At 38.8% G+C, this 17,442-nt stretch overlaps 1 protein-coding gene across 3 annotated transcripts in view; it reads left to right on the plus strand.

Annotated features, from left to right (window-relative positions):
- The window catches only part of CNTNAP4 (contactin associated protein family member 4), a 269,217-nt gene that overhangs the window by 83,355 nt on the left and 168,420 nt on the right, over nucleotides 1-17,442 (plus strand). The window contains exon 2 of one of the 3 annotated variants that reach the window (XM_066988101.1): nucleotides 15,725-15,871. The exons of the other annotated variants lie outside the window; for them this stretch is intronic. The gene's annotated coding sequence lies outside the window, so the exon portion shown is untranslated. The remainder of the gene's footprint in view (nucleotides 1-15,724; nucleotides 15,872-17,442) is intronic. 3 annotated transcript variants of the gene reach the window in all.

Genomic DNA, 17,442 nt, shown 5'->3' on the forward strand with positions numbered 1-17,442 from the left:
AGGTAGAATGTAACATTTCAAACAAAAAAATTAACAGTTTCCAAGCTCAAGCAACTTGTTAGTTTTGCATAACTTTAAGACTCTGGCAAAAGTTTAAATCATAGCAATTGGAAGAGATCTTCCTATTTATCTGTGATTTCATTATACCCCTTTAAGGGAAGACTGATCAGACAATAGACGATATTTCTTTTACAATTGGCAAAGAAAAAATCATGCTAATATTAATGAATAATTTGTAAGCTATTTTTCTTTAATTAACAGTTTCACTATCATCCAGTTATTTAATACATGGATCAACGTTATTACTGTGAATAAATATTTACCCTACTGTATTTTCATTTACCTGCCTGAGTTAACAAGACTACTTCTGAAGGAAATAAACAAGCAAAGCCAAAAGATATAATACATTCATATGGGCAAATATGTTAATCAAAACATAACATTTCAAGCTCTGAATACACTTCTCTTCGAGGCAGAGAATAAGTTTTTTTTGTGCTTTGGGGCAGATTTTATCCAAGTTTGACTTGTTCCTTGACAAAAGAATTTCCAACTACCTAGGAGTAGGTAGAAATTAGTTTTTGAAATTAGTAGAAATTAGAATTCATAAATCCATTTGGAATTGTTTCTAATGTCATTCCTAAATTAAATAAATAATATGCTGATAAAATTTAAGACATTTAAGAAATGTATATATATACATATACATATATATATATACACATATATATATACACATATTTATATATATTTATGTACATACGCTTTTCTGACAGTTACTGTCAGTTTCCCATTTTATAAATTACAATATTATTTGAGGTAATTATTACAATTATATAATTTTGTATATGTAATTCAAATTATATTGATTGATAATTTCAAATACACTGATTTAAAATTTTGGTACAATATATTTTGAAGACTTCTTGAAGTAGATTTTAATAAGAAATGTTTTTGTCATTATATATATATATATATATATGCATGTTCATCTAGATAGATAACCTATCCAATAAGGGATTTTTCCTATATTTCCATAACACATTTGAGAAAACAAGACAGCAATCAAACCTCTCAGAAAAGCAAAATAAAAGAGCAGTCCCATTTCTTATACAATAACCATCTCTGGTATCCCTGATACCCTGTAATCTAGGATAATATTTGATGATATTGTGTTAGTAGAGCTCTCATATGTACATTTGCATATAGACAGCAGAAACAGTGATGTCAGTTATCAGTTTGTGGTTGGCAATTAGTAACTGCATAAATATAGACATAAATGATGTACAGACATCTGTTCAGTTTCTATTTGTGGGTATATCTATTGTTTGATTTTTATTTTACTCTAAAAATAGTTTATTAATTAACATTTTATTTACCCCTGAGTTACATGACTGAGTTAGAGTATGTTACAATGGATTTATTCCTAAAAATACAATTACTAGCAGATAATTGTTGATTTGGGTTCATGCTGATACCAGATGAAACTCTATTTCACCAGACTTATGCTAAAGAAATGTCAGTTTAGAAAATTAATTATTCCAAGCAAGAAAAGATTGTATAAGTATTTTTAAATCACAACATTTTAAACGTATTCCTCTAAAAAATTCTCTGAAGTATTTTAGGTAATGTAGCATTTCTAAAGAAAAGATAAAGTTGTAACCATAGTAGGTCACAAAAACTGCATGGTTCAATACATCAAGGCTTAAAACAAGAATATTACTTTTCTGAAGTCCATGGAAATTTTTCTACACAACGACTACCGTAATTTATTTATTTTTACATATATTGTATAGCCTGATTCCAGTAGTTATGCTCTCCATAATGGCTGTCATTAAAAGTAAGAATCTGTGATGCTCTGAAAAGATGGGATCTGAATATGCATAAATGCATAATTTTCAGCATGAGAGAAGCTTTTAAGTTAAACATAGCTTTATAAATAACACAGCTTAGCTGTGTATTTGTTATACACCAGTTGCCATAAAACTGATGCAAATATGAAGTCCCTGAATTTCTCATTTGAGTGTTTTGGTTGGCTGATTTAGTTGCATAAACATTGTAATGACATTTTTGAAAATCACAAATGAGGATTAATGTCATTATAATACTGTTTGGAAAAAAAAAAAAAGAAAGAAAGAAAAAGGAAAAAAAAAGAAAAAGAAAGAAAGAAAGAAAGAAAGAAAGAAAGAAAGAAAGAAAGAAAGAAAGAAAGAAAGAAAAAGAAAGAAAGAAAGAAAGAAAGAAAGAAAGAAAGAAAAAGAAAGAAAGAAAGAAAGAAAGAAAGAAAAAGAAAGAAAGAAAGAAAGAAAGAAAGAAAGAAAGAAAGAAAGAAAGAAAGAAAGAAAGAAAGAAAGAAAGAAAGAAAGAAAAAAGAAAGAAAAAGAAAGAAAGAAAGAAAGAAAGAAAGAAAGAAAGAAAGAAAGAAAGAAAGAAAGAAAGAAAGAAAGAAAAAGAAAGAAAGAAAAAGAAAAAGAAAGAAAGAGAAAGAAAGAAAGAAAGAAAGAAAGAAAGAAAGAAAGAAAGAAAGAAAGAAAGAGAAAAAGAAAGAAAGAAAGAGAGAAAGAAAGAAAGAGAGAAAGAAAAAGAAAGAGAGAAAGAAAGAAAGAAAAAGAAAGAAAGAAAGAAAGAAAGAAAGAAAGAAAGAAAGAAAGAAAGAAAGAGACAGAAAGAAAGAAAGAAAGAAAAAGAAAGAAAGAAAGAAAGAAAGAAAGAAAGAAAGGAAAGAAAGAAAAAGAAAGAAAGAAAGAAAAAGATCTAGATTGTTGAAAAGTGAAGCTTTATTCCAAGGGAAACAAACAAACAAACAAATAAATAAATAAATAAATGATAAAGAATAATAACTGCATTTTTTCTTCATTGTTAGGAATTCTATTAATAAATTTTGTACTCCAGAGTTGCATAAAATGATAATAGATTTGTTAGTCTGGTAATATTTATAGCTGTACTATCTATAATTTAAATATTTAGCCAACAAAGATGTTGTACTCTATTTCTGATAATCAAGCCACATGTGACTATATCATGAAATTCAATTAGTCTAGCTCAAATGCATTTTTCCCATGTTATTTTTCTAGCCATTGCAGTTATACTCTCAGTCCTATGTTCACAAAACAGAGCCAGAAGTGCACTTGTTGTCCTCTTTTAATTTAAAGTGTTCAAGAGCTTATTTATTATTTCTATGGTGAAGTACTGACATTAGAATCTATGAATTCGGAAATACACAGGTGTCACAAAATCAGAAATTCTCTTAGGTTTGAAGAGAAATAGTAAACTTTTGTTATTATTATCCATTTTGTAGGAATAAGAGTATTAAAACAGGATATGGTCGTGGGGGTGTTAGATGGGCTGATGGACTGGTTAAGTTGTGGTTTTCTGAAGACTCCATAATTTCTTATCTACATTTCAGTATTGAAGTTAATATGGAAAAGATGATGGAAGACTAACCTCAGTGTCCTAAGGAGAGTTATGCCAATTTCCTGGCTGAGAATCTGGTATAATGTGTAGATAGATATAAATATACATATAGACAGATAAATTGTTAAATACCCTTGGAATTACAGAAAAATAAAGTCCAGTGTACAGAAGAGAATAAATATTTTAATTATTAATCTACTTATTTTATAAGACCAGTATCACAGGACATATAATTTCATAAGTGACTATAAGGTTGGGAGTCATAAATGGAATGCCAAGTTAGGGAAACATTATTTATGCAGGGGACAGAACACCTAATGGTTTCACCATATCCTGTTATGATTTTGTCAGATCAAGTTTCCCCAAAATGTACACGTACACAAATTGAACTGCACATGCACATGCACATTGCAATATTTGAAAAAGAATAGTTTGCATAGAGCCAAAGTGGGGATCAGATTAAATATTTAATTTACAGAATATCTATTAGTCCACTGTGGAATATTCACATTCTTGTGCACAAAAGCACAAATACACATTAAGCACCAGAGGGGTGACACTGCACTTTTTTTTCTTACTTAAAGAATCATGTTCCTTTTGTGTATGTCAGATCTGCATGCAGGACAACAGCCAGACGGAGTTGGCTGCTGTTCCCAGTTGCTTGCTGTAGTCATTTGTACCCACAATAATGGGAATAAAATAGAGCTTTCCTGTTTAAAATATATACACTTAGAATATTTTTGCTTGCAAACTGCAGGTGCCAACACTTTGTTTGTATTACTGTACTAAATGCACCATGTTGTATGTACTAAGACAGGTGACAGTGTCAGTGAATCATCATTTCCAGGGCTGAAATAGAGTTTCCACAAGTACTACCATCAGAAGATCATTCATCAAGAGTTGAGATTAAAGTAGTGATAAAAATGACAGATGCAAGCATGTTCATACACAAACTCAGAGATACTGCCCTGCTCATTCTCTAGAAGAGTCTACAAATATATCACTCCTAAGTATAACTGGTGATGATCTATCTAGCCTTAAATTAGAATTGAGTGATCAATATTGAGGGCGAGGGAGGGAGGGGGTAACATTTAGTTTGATATTATTTTAAAATTTGTTGCCTTTCTTTTTACAGTTTACTAATATTTTTTAATGTTTTCCAAAGTAGTGCAGTGTTAATCATGGAAAATACTACAAGAATATCTGAAATATCTTTTTTTTTTTTTCAGTATGATTAAAAACAATTCTTTATCTATATCTGTGTCAGTCTGCTCTTAACGAATGTCAATATTTCCTATTAAAATGCTAGTGATGGATTTATGTTTCAGGAGACAGGTATACCAATCATAAAAGAATGTCTGGGTCAGAGAAATATGATCTGGGTATATGTATTTTCATTTCTTAATGTAATTCACTTTACTGAAGACTGTAACCTGAGTTAGGAAAATTAAATTAATTTCCCTGCCAAACAACATAAGAATATTGTCAAAGTGTCATATACAAAGTGTCACAAAATATTTACAGGCTTCTAGTGTTGAATGCACTGAGGCCAGCTGTGCTCAGTGCAGAAGGTTTTAATTTTTATTTCTTTCTCTTTTAATTCTATGACCGTAGTCAGTAAAATATTGGGATAACACACTACATTGAGGTGAAGAGTGAGCAATAGAATAGAACAGGTTTGATTTGCTTTGACAGTATTCATCTGGATGCTTCAAATGTGAGGGAATGACAGAAATGCAACAGGAAGGAAGAAAAAGGGTTTATAGATAGATGGATATATAGATAGATAGATTAGATATATAGATAGATACAGATGATATAGATAGATATAGATAGATATAGATAGATATAGATATAGATATAGAGATATAGATTTTTGTCAATGCAAAGGCATTTTGGAAAACTCTGGCTAATTCTTGGTCCTAGCTTTAAATGTTATGAAGGCAGAGTAGCTTGTTGGGTCACTCAGCAAGGAAACCAAATATTTCACAGATTCACAGATTCACAGATTTCTCTAGGTTGGAAGAGACCTCAAGATCATCGAGTCCAACCTCCGACCTAACACTAAGTACTCCACTAAACCATATCCCTAAGCTCTACATCTAAACGTCTTTTAAAGACCTCCAGGGATGGTGACTCCACCACCTCCCTGGGCAGCCCGTTCCAATGCTTAATAACCCGTTCGGTAAAGAAGTACTTCCTAACATCCAACCTAAAACTCCCCTGTCGCAACTTTAGCCCATTCCCCCTCGTCCTGTCACTAGGCACGTGGGAGAATAGACCAACCCCCACCTCTCTACAGCCTCCTTTCAGGTAACTGTAGAGAGCGATGAGGTCGCCCCTGAGCCTCCTCTTCTCCAGGCTGAACAAGCCCAGCTCCCTCAGCCGCTCCTCGTAAGACTTGTTCTCCAGACCCCTCACCAGCTTGGTCGCCCTTCTCTGGACTCGCTCGAGCACGTCCATGTCCTTCCTGTAGCGAGGGGCCCAAAACTGAACACAGTACTCGAGGTGCGGCCTCACCAGAGCCGAGTACAGGGGCACAATCACTTCCCTCGACCTGCTGGCCACACTGCTTCTTATACAGGCCAGGATGCCGTTGGCCTTCTTGGCCACCTGAGCACACTGCTGGCTCATATTCAGCCGACTATCCACCAATACTCCCAGGTCCTTCTCGGCCAGGCAGCTTTCCAGCCACTCATCTCCCAGCCTGTAGCTCTGCTTGGGGTTGTTGCAGCCCAGGTGCAGGACCCGGCACTTGGCCTTGTTGAACTTCATGCAGTTGACCTCAGCCCATCGCTCCAGCCTATCCAGATCCTCCTGCAGAGCCTTCCTGCCCTCGAGCAGATCGACACACGCACTTAGCTTGGTGTCATCTGCAAACTTACTGAGGGTGCACTGGACGCCCTCATCCAGATCATCGATAAAGATATTAAAGAGGACCGGCCCCAGTACCGAGCCCTGGGGGACTCCACTAGTGACCGGCCTCCAACCAGATTTGACTCCATTCACCACAACTCTCTGGGCCCGGCCATCCAGCCAGTTTCTAACCCAGCGAAGCGTACGCCAGTCCAAGCCCCGAGCAGCCAGTTTCTTGAGGAGAATGTTGTGGGGAACGGTGTCAAAAGCCTTACTGAGGTCAAGGTAGACCACGTCCACAGCCTTCCCCTCATTCACCAAGCGCGTCACTTGGTCATAGAAGGAGATCAGGTTCGTCAAGCAGGACCTGCCTTTCATAAACCCATGCTGACTGGGCCTGATCGCCTGCTTGCCCTGCAAGAGCCGCGTGATGACCCTCAAGATAATCTGCTCCATGAGCTTCCCCGGCACTGAGGTCAAACTGACAGGCCTATAGTTCCCCGGGTCTGCCCTCCGGCCCTTCTTATAGATGGGCGTCACATTGGCTAGCCGCCAGTCAACCGGGACCTCCCCCGATAGCCAGGACTGCCGATAAATGATGGAAAGCGGCTCGGTGTGAATTTCAATTCACTTGAATTCACTTCAATTTCAATTCACTTGAAAGCAGATGCTAGGTAAAGAACATGTAGTAATACATCATGCTGAAGTAAGTTGTGTAACTCTATCAAAGTGTGCAGAACAGTGTATTAGATTTAGTTATGCTATTCTTTTTGTTGTTGTTGTTGTTGTTGTTGTAGCACGTATTAGTATCTTCTATTTCCACTCTATTTGGTTTGTATTTGCTACTGCAACATTGTATATGCAATTAGAAAAGATGCTAGTATTGAGATCTAGATCAGAATTCTGCTTAAACTCAGCAGCTTAATAAGAGACGGTGGTAATAAGATTTTTCCTCTTCTTCCCCAATACCCACACAACCATGACCACCAAGAGTTCTAGGCATCATCTACCTATAAACAAAATGATCTCCTCAGACAATAAAACAGAATGATGAGATGAAAATAATATTAATTTTGCTGATTGAAATAAAAGACACAGAAGACTGATGATGAAATGTAATGATCCAAGCTTCACATACTACAGCATTTACTAATAGAGCATCCCTCTATACCTAGAGGCTAGAGAAAGAAGAGAACAACATTACTGTAAGATTGAATTTGCCTAGGAATGAAACCACTTCCCAAATTAAGTTGTGGCTTATTCTCAGCCTGGGATTATTGTCATAATGTCTGTCAAAAAGGGGTGTATCTGCAAGCTAAGATAAATTCATAGTTTGTAGTAAGTGATATAGTTTGCTGATGATAATCTGTAAAAGTGTATGGCAATAGAATCTTAGAATCATAGAATGGCTTACGTTGGAAGGGGCCTTAGAGATCATCTAACTCCAACCCCACTGCCATAGGCAGGGATGCCACCCTATAGATCAGATTGGCCAAGGCTCCAAACAGCCTGGCTTTGAACACCTCCAGGGATGGAGCATCCACAACTTCTCTTGGCAGCCTCATCCAGTGCTTCACTACACTTACAATGAAGAATTTCACAGAATCACAGAATTACAGAATGGCCAAGGTTGAAAGGGACCTCTAAACATCATCTAGTCCAATCCCCCTGCCGAGCAGGATCACATTGAACACTGCACAGGATGGCATCCAGGCGGGTTTTGAATATCTTCAGAGAAGGAGACTTCACAACCTCTCTGGGAAACCTGTTCGAGTGCTCTGTCACTCTCAGAGTAAAGTGCTTTCCAATGTTTATTCAGAGCATCTTGTGGTATATGCTTCTTATTCTAGCACTGGACACCAGTAAAATTAGCATGGCTCTATTCTGGTAAAGAAATGCCCTGTCATATTCAGCTGGAACTTCCTGTGATTCAGTTTGTTCCCATTGCGTCTCATCCTGTCTCTGGGCACAACTGAAAGGAGACCAGCTCCAACTTCTTGACAACCTTGCCTCAGATATTTATATACGTTAATGAGGTCTCCCCTCAGTCTTCTCTCTTCCAGGCTAAACAGGCCTAGATCTCTCAGTCTGTCCTCATCTGACACGTGCTCCAGTCCTCTAACCATCTTCATAGCCCTCCTCTGGACTCATTCCAGTGGTTCTATGTCCCTCTTGTACTGGGAAGCCCAGAACTGGACACAATACTCCAGGTATGGCCTAACCAGGGCTGGGTAGAGGGGGAAGATCACCTCCCTTGACCTACTGCCAACACTCTTCTGAATGCACCCCAGGATACCATTGGCCTTCTTGGCCACAAGGGCACATTGCTGACTCATGGTCAGCCTGCTGTCCACCAGGACTCCCAGGTTCCTCTCTGCAGAGCTGAACTCCAGCAGGTCTGTCCCCAGTCTGTACTGCTGCTTGGGGTTATTCCTCCCCAGGTGCAGGACTCTGCATTTGCCCTTGTTGAACTTCATGAGGTTCCTTTCAGCCCAACAGTCCAGTCTGTTGTAATCCCTCTAAATGGCAGCACAGCCCTCTAGGGTATCAGCCACTCCTCCCAGCTTTGTGTCATCAGCAGACTTGCTGAGGGTGCACTCTGTTCCATTGTCAAGGTCACTGATGAATAAGTTGAACAACACTGGACCCAGTACTGACCTCTGGGGGACACTGGTAGCTACAGGCCTCCAATTAGATTCCACACCACTAGGCACAGCCCTCTGAGTTCTGCCATCCAGCCAATTATCAATCCACCTGTGGTGGTTTTACTCAGGTGGGCAGCCGAGCTCCACCACAACTGCTCTCTCACACCCCCCTCCCGTCCTCAAAGAGGAAGGGGGAGAAAATACTACACAAAGAGCTCGAGGTTTGAGATGAGAATGATTTAATTAAAGCAAAAGAGAATAGGAAAAAAAAAAGTTATTCTCTACTTCCCATCAATGAGCGATGTTCGGCCACGTCCTGGGAAGCAGGGCCTCAATGCATAGCGTTGTTTGGGAGGACAGCCCCCCCCCCCCCTCCCACGAGAGCCCCCCTTTTTATTGCTGAGTGTGACATCATGTGGTATGGAATATCCCTCTGGTTGGTTTAGGTCAACTGCCCTGGCGATGTCCCCTCCCCATCACTTGCCCACCCCCAGCCTGCTGGCTCTTGGGGGCTCGAAGGGAGTCCTGATGCTGTGCCAGTACTATGCAGCAATAGACACAACACTGGAGTGATACCAGTGGTGTTCTAGCTATGAGTGCAGAGCACAGCACTGTGTGGGCTGCTTCAGGGAAAGGTGACAACATCCCAGACAGACCCAGCACACCATCTCACTGTCCACTCATCTAGGCCATACTTCCTGAGCTTGTCTATGAGGTTGTTATGGGAGACAGTGTCAAATTCCAGTTGCATTCCAATTGCTCTCTCACATAAAGAGGAACTCCACCACCTCATTTTCCTGGCCGGTCTTTTCTAAAAATCACATAGCCTTCCATGACAGGATTCCAGTCATGTGAGCTACCCCACCACGTCCCTGTGATGATCTCTGTGATGATTTCAAGTCCTCTGGCTTGACCAAGCTTGGTAGCCTCTTTGTGAAGTCACGAATACAAGCCCCAGGCAGGCAGCAAACTTCTCTCAAGATACTGTCTGGGAGAAAAATGGGTACCTAAGTGCCTCTCAGAGAGGAGTCTCTATTTACCAACACACTCTGCTTTTTTTGTGAAACTGGTTCTTAAACAAGAGGTATGCTGGTCTATGTTTTTACAGGTGCCCATTCCTGCGTCTTGACCAATACTATTGTTGCCATTGACAGACTCTTTTCCAATACTATTGTTGCCGTTGACACACTCTTTTTTTTTTTTTGTTTTGTTTTTAGACACAGAGCATCATATCTGTTGTTTAGGGGCTCTTCAGGGGCAAGGGGGGGATTCCTCACTCTGCTCCAAGCAGAAAAGAGCGTCCAGCCTCCCCTGTCTTAAGAGTCTTATCAATTCTGCTGGTTTCAGGTTGGAAGCCACCTTACCACCTCCTTGTGAGGATTTAAGGCAGGGCTGTTGCTCAGCCTGCACCAGCATATTATACCACATGTTGATCTCTTGCTCAGATTCCTGGATGTATTGCAGCCTGCCAAGCTCCTCTTGCAACCTGTCAACTTGCTAAGAGAGTGTGTCTATCTGGTCACACTTGCACCCATGACCCCCAGCTCTGCCTTCAGGCCCTAGGAGGATCACCAGATATTGCAATTCCCTGCAACTGAGGGTCTGGGCCACTATTGCAGTCCTTGGGAGGTCTCTCTGGGTAGAGGCGTCTGCCATGGATGGTTGTGGCCCCTTCATCTGGGTTTCAGTCTCTGCCCAGCAGGTGCGGCAGGTAGACACCGTTGTTGCCTCACTGGAAAGCCACTTTGTGGTGCTCCCACAATAAAGGGTAGAGATCATTCCGTCTCCTGCCCTCTCTGCTCACACTCCCTGCATGAACTGCTGTGCAAACTGCTGCGCCATGCCCTGACTGCTGCACCATGCCCTGTTTGCCTGTCTATGTGACAGAGGAGGGGAGCTCTTGGCTCTGCCCAAGCCTTGTCAGCTCCTTTTTCAAGGACTTCCAGGTACTGGTGGCTCCCTAGGTTGTCTTGAGTGGTCATGATACACGAAACACCTGCATACTGTGATCCCCCACTCCACTGCAGAACATATCTGCTCCAGAGCCCATCACCTCTGGGAGTGAGTATAGTTAAGAATGATACAAATCTTGCACTGAAAGTTCACCCTTCCAAAATACTTTTTCATAAGAGTCATTGTGAAAAACAAGAACTGCTTTCCCAGCAGAAATCTGTTTGAAGGGCATTTATTGTAATACCTGTCTTCTTCCAGGAATAAACAGATAAATAAATGAATTCTGTTTTAACATGCAGCAGAAATGACTCAGTCTCAGAGTGTATCCTTTGAGAAATGTCTCCCTGGATATACTTAAATAATGACTGATTGAGGAGAAATGTCTTCAAAGCCTTCTCAAAATGAGATGCAAAATGGGACTCACTCACTCACTGAAATTATTGTCAACACAGAAGGTAAAGGGGCAAAAAAAAATGTTAGCTACGTTCTTCTAACTGGCTCCATGGAGGTAAACAAAACTTTGGAATTATAATACCATTTCCCATCACTTTTCTGTCACACTGAATCAGATACAAAATACCTCTGAAACTTCTCTTTACATACGTTGTGGTTTAACCCGGCTGGCAGCTAAACACCACACAGCCGTTCGCTCACCCTCCCCCCTCCCTCTCTGGGATGGGGGAGAGAAACGGGAAAGTGAAGCCGGTGAGTTGAGATAAAGACAGTTTATTAAGACAGGAATATAATAATAACAATAATAATAATAATAGTGATAATGATAATAGTATTAATAATAATAATGTGTAAGAAAACAAGTGATGCACAATGCAATTGCCCACCACCCGCTGACCGATGCCCAGCCTATCCCCGAGCAGCCGGCCCCCCACCCCGGCCAGCCACCCCTATATATTGTTTAGCATGACGTCAGATGGTATGGAATACCCCTTTGGCCAGTTTGGGTCAGCTGTCCTGGGTCTGTCCCCTCCCAGCTCCTGCTGCACCCCCAGCCTGCTTGCTGGCAGGACAGAGCGAGAAGCCGAAAAGTCCTTGGCCTGGTGTAAACACTGCTCTGCAACAATTAAAACATCAGCATGTTATCAGCACTCTTCTCATCCTAATCCAAAACATAGCACCCTACCAGCTACTATGAGGGAAAATTAACTCTGTCCTAACTGGAACCAGGACAACATAGTAACTGCTACTTGTCACAAATGATTATTAACACCTAATATTAATTTTATATACCCACCACAGTTTTGAAATTTAAGATTCTTGCATATTAAATACTCTGAAATTTGAAAAAAAAAATAAATGCAATTGCTTTTTGTCTTCAAAGGCTGTAACTGTTTTCCTCACTGATATGCAGGTTCAGAGTACCTTAAAACATGGTAGATTTTCCTACAAAATTATGTTTGTTCTGCCTTTGAGGCCCCTAAAGTAGTTGATCAGCCCACATCTCTTAGAAGAGAGTCTGTCTGACTGAAGCATGCATATAGGTTTTCTCTTGTTCTGCCTAGCTCAAAAGTTCCTGAAATTTCCTAGTTTTGATTTCCATTGAGAAATAGCTGAATGCTGTCTATGAAGTAGTACTGGGAAAATACAGCTTTCTTATGTTGGATAAGTAATAAATAGATGTTATCTCTATGCTTGTTTCTAGAAATCCCTCATCAGAGAAAGTTCATTCTCACTCCTCAACTTTTAGGAAGAAAGACTATTTCAGTAGTTTCTTGATAGCAAAGGGAGCTTATTACAGCTTTCAGAATCAGATGCCAATCTTGTGGGACTTTCCAATCTTTGCTCAAAGCAAACATTTCACGAAGTATTCTCATGAGTGAGAAGTTCTGTCTTGGTTAGGTTTTAGGATCATTATTATCATTATTATTATTACACACAATATTTTCTGAAACAAGAACCCCACCTAACAATTCAGTGTTGGCTTATCTGTTAGGAAATAATTGGTTGTGCTCAAGTCCCTCAGAATACATATACCCCCTCTCCCCCCATCTGCTTTTATTGTAATATAGTAGTTACAGAAGATAATATAATATGCACTACATATAATACAATGATATAGATAATGTAATATGATATATATAGAAGATATCTTCTATATGAAAATATCTTCAGTACTGTCTTCCTAAAAGAAGCCACAATTCTGAAGACTTCTTTGGAGGGGAAATCCTGTACTGATTCCTTGAAATCTATTCAAGATTTCATTCTGTGTTTCAGTTATTGAGTTCTTAGTAGTTATATTGGGTTTAACTTGTCTTTGTCTGTGTGTAACATATGAAAATAAGACCTGGAAACTGTTAAGAATAAGAATGTAAGTAAGAATACTTACTGTGTAACTATAAGAGTGCTCTTTTTATTGCAAGTTCTTCTTAATAACTAGGACATTCTCAATTCATTCTTAAAGTCTTCACCAAGGGTAAATTCTACCTGACCAATCTGGTGGCCTTGTATGATGGAGTGACTGCATCAGATGACAAGGGAAGACCAACTGATGTTATCTACATGGAGTTCTGTAAGGCCCTTGATCCTGTCACACATTACTTCCAAATTGGAGAGAAATGGATTGATGGGTGGACCATTCAGTAGACAAGGAATTGGCTTAAAGCTCGCACCCAGAGAGTGGTAGTCAAGGGCTATATGTCCAAGTGGAGGCGGGTGATGAGAGGTGTTCCTCAGGGGTCTGTACTGGGACAGGTACTATTTAATATCTTTATCAATGATGTAGACAGTGGGGTCGCATGCATCCTCAGCAAGTTTGAAGATGACACCAAGCTGAGTGGTGCAGCTGATACAAGAGAAGGAAGGGAAGCCATCCAAAGAGACCCACACAAGCTTGAGAAGTGGGCCCACATGAACTGCATGAGGTTCAACAAGACTAAGTGTTAGGTGCTGCTCCCGAGTCGGGGCAATCCCAGACATGAGTGCAGACTGTGAGAAGAACTAAGATTAGCTATTCAGATAAAGATTTATGAGTTCTAGTGGACAAAAGCTCAAAATGAGCCAGCAGTGTGCACTTGCAGCCCAGAAGGCCAGCTGAGTCCTGGGCTGCATCAACAGAGGAGTGGCCAGCAGGACAAGAGAGGTGATTGTGTCCCCCTCTATTCTGCCCTTTTGAGGCCTCACTTGGATTATTGCATCCAGGTTGGAGGTCTCCAGCACAAGAAGGATATGGATCTGTTAGAACTGGTCCAGAGGAGGGCCACAAAGTTGGTCAGAGGGCTGGAGCACCTATCCTACAAAAATAAATAAATAAATAAATAAATAAAATAAAATAAATAAATAAAATAAAATAAATAAATAAATAAAAAAGTCTGAGAGAGCTGGTGCTGTTCGACTTAAAGAAAAGAAGGCTCTGGGGTGGCCTATTGCAGCTTTTCAATACTTCAAGTGGGCTTCTAAATAAAAGGTGGAGAGCAACATTTTACTCGGTCAGATAACAAGACAAGGGGGAATGATTTTAAACTAAAAGAGGGGAGATTTATGGTAGAGGCTAGGAGAAAATTCTTCACTCAGAGGGTAGTTGAGGCATTGGAAAAGTTTGCCCAGAGAAGCTGTGGATGTCCCATCTCTGGAGGTATTGAACACCAGTCTGGATGAGGCCCTGAGCAACCTGATCTAATGGGTGGTATCCTTGCCCAAGATAGGGGCATTCAAACTAGATGATCTTTAAGGTCCTTTCCAACCTAAGCCATTCTATGATTCTATAAATTTATACTTTGTTTCCTAAATTCAACTTATTTTATATAAACACTATGAGAATAAATTATTTATAGGAAGTTATGAAATTTTGTTTCTATAGGTTTCTGTTGTGCAAGATTGCTGAACCATGATCCTGAATTCAGAAAAGCCACGAAGTCCTTATGAGCTGTGAAGTGGCAGATCACAACTGCTTTTAGCATACTGCAAATGAGTAATGTGTCTCTCTCATGTAGAAACAAATTACTTTCTAGAAGTCTTCATTTCCTATTTTTTCAAAACTTTCTGTTTTAGTGATCTCTAAATAAAATAGCATCTCTTCCTTTTTATAACTTAGCTGAACACAATGTACCTGGTAAACTCACCAGCTTAATATAAGAAGGGTATGAAACTTCAGAAGTACAAAGGTTGTTCCATTTAGTACCAGCTAGATATGGGCCTTTCTTCAGGCAGTTATGACCGTTTTTGAAAACTGAGCTTTATTGCTTCAAATGCCCTTTTGATATTTAGGTCTTAGGATTGGTCCAGTTTAGTAGGATAGTTTTAAATATAAGTAACATGAGTACAAGAAATACTTTCCTGTCCTGAAAATAGTCTGGTGGGAAGCAATAGTATTTTGCTTAGATCAAAGACAGAAGATGATGTAACTATCAAATGTGGTTGAAAGACACTACGCTGCAATTTTAAATGTGGGGCACTCTCTGCAGAGGTGGCTTCGAATCTACCAGTCAGCCTCTGCCTCCTTTTTACCTTCAAACAGGATTCTGTGTCCGATGTTTCTTACTTAATAAGCAGAAATTCCTCATCCTCTTCTTTGTTTCACTTGCTGCAGTTTGTCCATGGCATAAAATTTTGATGCTTAGGTTCACATTTTCTGACACTGAGACATGACAAAGAACAACACTGATGCAACAGCTTTTGCACATTGTTTCTTGCCAATTTGCTGATGTGATTTATGCTCTTTGGCTATTTAGGTTCTTCCTTAGTTACTTTTCTTGCACTTTGGTATTGTGGAATAAATGGAAGTTTCTGATTGTATAAGCTCTATTTCTTGGCCAGCCTTATTCAAGTGTAGGATAACTCTTTTCTGAAAATCTCAAAGAAAAAGTTCTATTCCATCATTCATCCTCTTCCCTGCTTTTGATACTCAGGTGATTCTTCAAAGGTGCAAAGAAGGATCTCACCTGGGACTAATACATCAACACCCCTTATCAGATAATTCTCTCTGACCCCAGTCCCTGTCTTCAATCAGACCAAAAAACTTTCAGAGAATAAAACCTTCTATTATTTACTTAAGGGTAAGCATTCAAACTTTTAACTCTTCTTTTGTCAAAGAGGATACCTTTCTTTCCAGCTTGAGAAATGATGTCACATTTTTATATTTTAGTCTTTTTGAATGCTGTAACCCACTTCATTTGACTTTTCTAAGTGTAAGAAGTCTCAGCTGTTAATTATTTGACTGTAGAATATCTGTTTTGTAATATGTGCAGCTAAATTTATCCCTGGTGAAACTTTATTGACTTCAAATTAAAATTAGCTTCTGTTAAATGATCCATATGGGAAATACACAGCTTGGTTAATCAAAGGAAAGCATACTTTATGATCTAAAGTAAATCTGCTAGTTTTAATCTACTAGTTTTAATATTTCTACATGTTGCTTGTAGTCATTATGATAAAACATGCAAAAATAGACTGAATTTAAAAGTGGCATAAATGGTGATGTTAGCTTAATGGTAAAATGAACTGCATGTGAAGAAGCTGGTGTGAATGCACATATTAGTGTATTTGTTTTTGTTTACATTACAATATAATTAAAGGTAGTCATAGGGAAAGATAAAAAAACGTAGGGAGATGCTGTTCCTACAGGGAAGGAGGCTTGACAGCCTGATAGCTGCCGAGTACCAGGTTGAAATGTTTAAGTATCTGTCAATAAATTCTCTGACAGCAAGGTTAAATTTTAAACTTGATATGACCCTGTAAATCCACTGTAAAATACTCAGCTATTTTCTTCCGTGGATTTGAAATTCTGTGCTATTTTCTCAGCCAATTCTAGGTGGTTTTATTTTTATTTACATATTTATCTATTTCTTCAGTAGCTGTTTATTAACTTTGCTAATTTTTGCTATATATTATATAAAATATACATTTTCAGTGTATAAATTATAATGGTATTGTTATCTTTGTGAAGCTAAGGAGTTATGAAAATGTATGCCTTTTGTTTTGTTTTCTTTTCTTTTCTTTTGTTTACATGCCCTAATAGACAGGAACCAGAATGAGGAGCTAATGCTTGTCTGACATTCTTATATCAGTGCTCAATGGGGAAGGCAGAATATATTTCACCTCCAGAAGTAAAGAAAATCTTACTACTTAAGAGTACTTACTTTACTTACTACTTTACTACTTAAAATATGTGTGGAATGCACAAGAATGAAAATCTAGAAATGTAGGCAATCTGAAGGGAAGAAAGTCTTTCCTGTGAATATAGTGTCCATCCAGGACTCAGATAAGAGGATTATATTTTGATTTGTAGCTAAATGGTGCCTAAGAGAAGTGAATAATAATAATAAACAAAAAATGGCTAAATTGTAAATCAATAGCTCTAATAAATAACGCCTCCCAGTGTGACTTCTGCAGAACAGCATTGTGCATTACTTGGGGGAAGGATGCAAGGAAATACTATTATTTTGCCATTTAGCTGACTTGAAAATGAGTGTTGTAACAGAAACAAAAAATAACAAAGGTTCAAATGGCAAAATTTTTTTCAATATTATGTGAAAGATGCAGGATTTACTAAGTTTTAAATCTAGCACAAATCAATCAACTTTAATGTATACAAAAATTCAAAAGCTTAGAAAGTATTCCCATAATT

Source organism: Anser cygnoides, chromosome Z (assembly GCF_040182565.1).
Source record: "Anser cygnoides isolate HZ-2024a breed goose chromosome Z, Taihu_goose_T2T_genome, whole genome shotgun sequence".
Taxonomy (NCBI): Eukaryota; Metazoa; Chordata; class Aves; order Anseriformes; family Anatidae; genus Anser; species Anser cygnoides.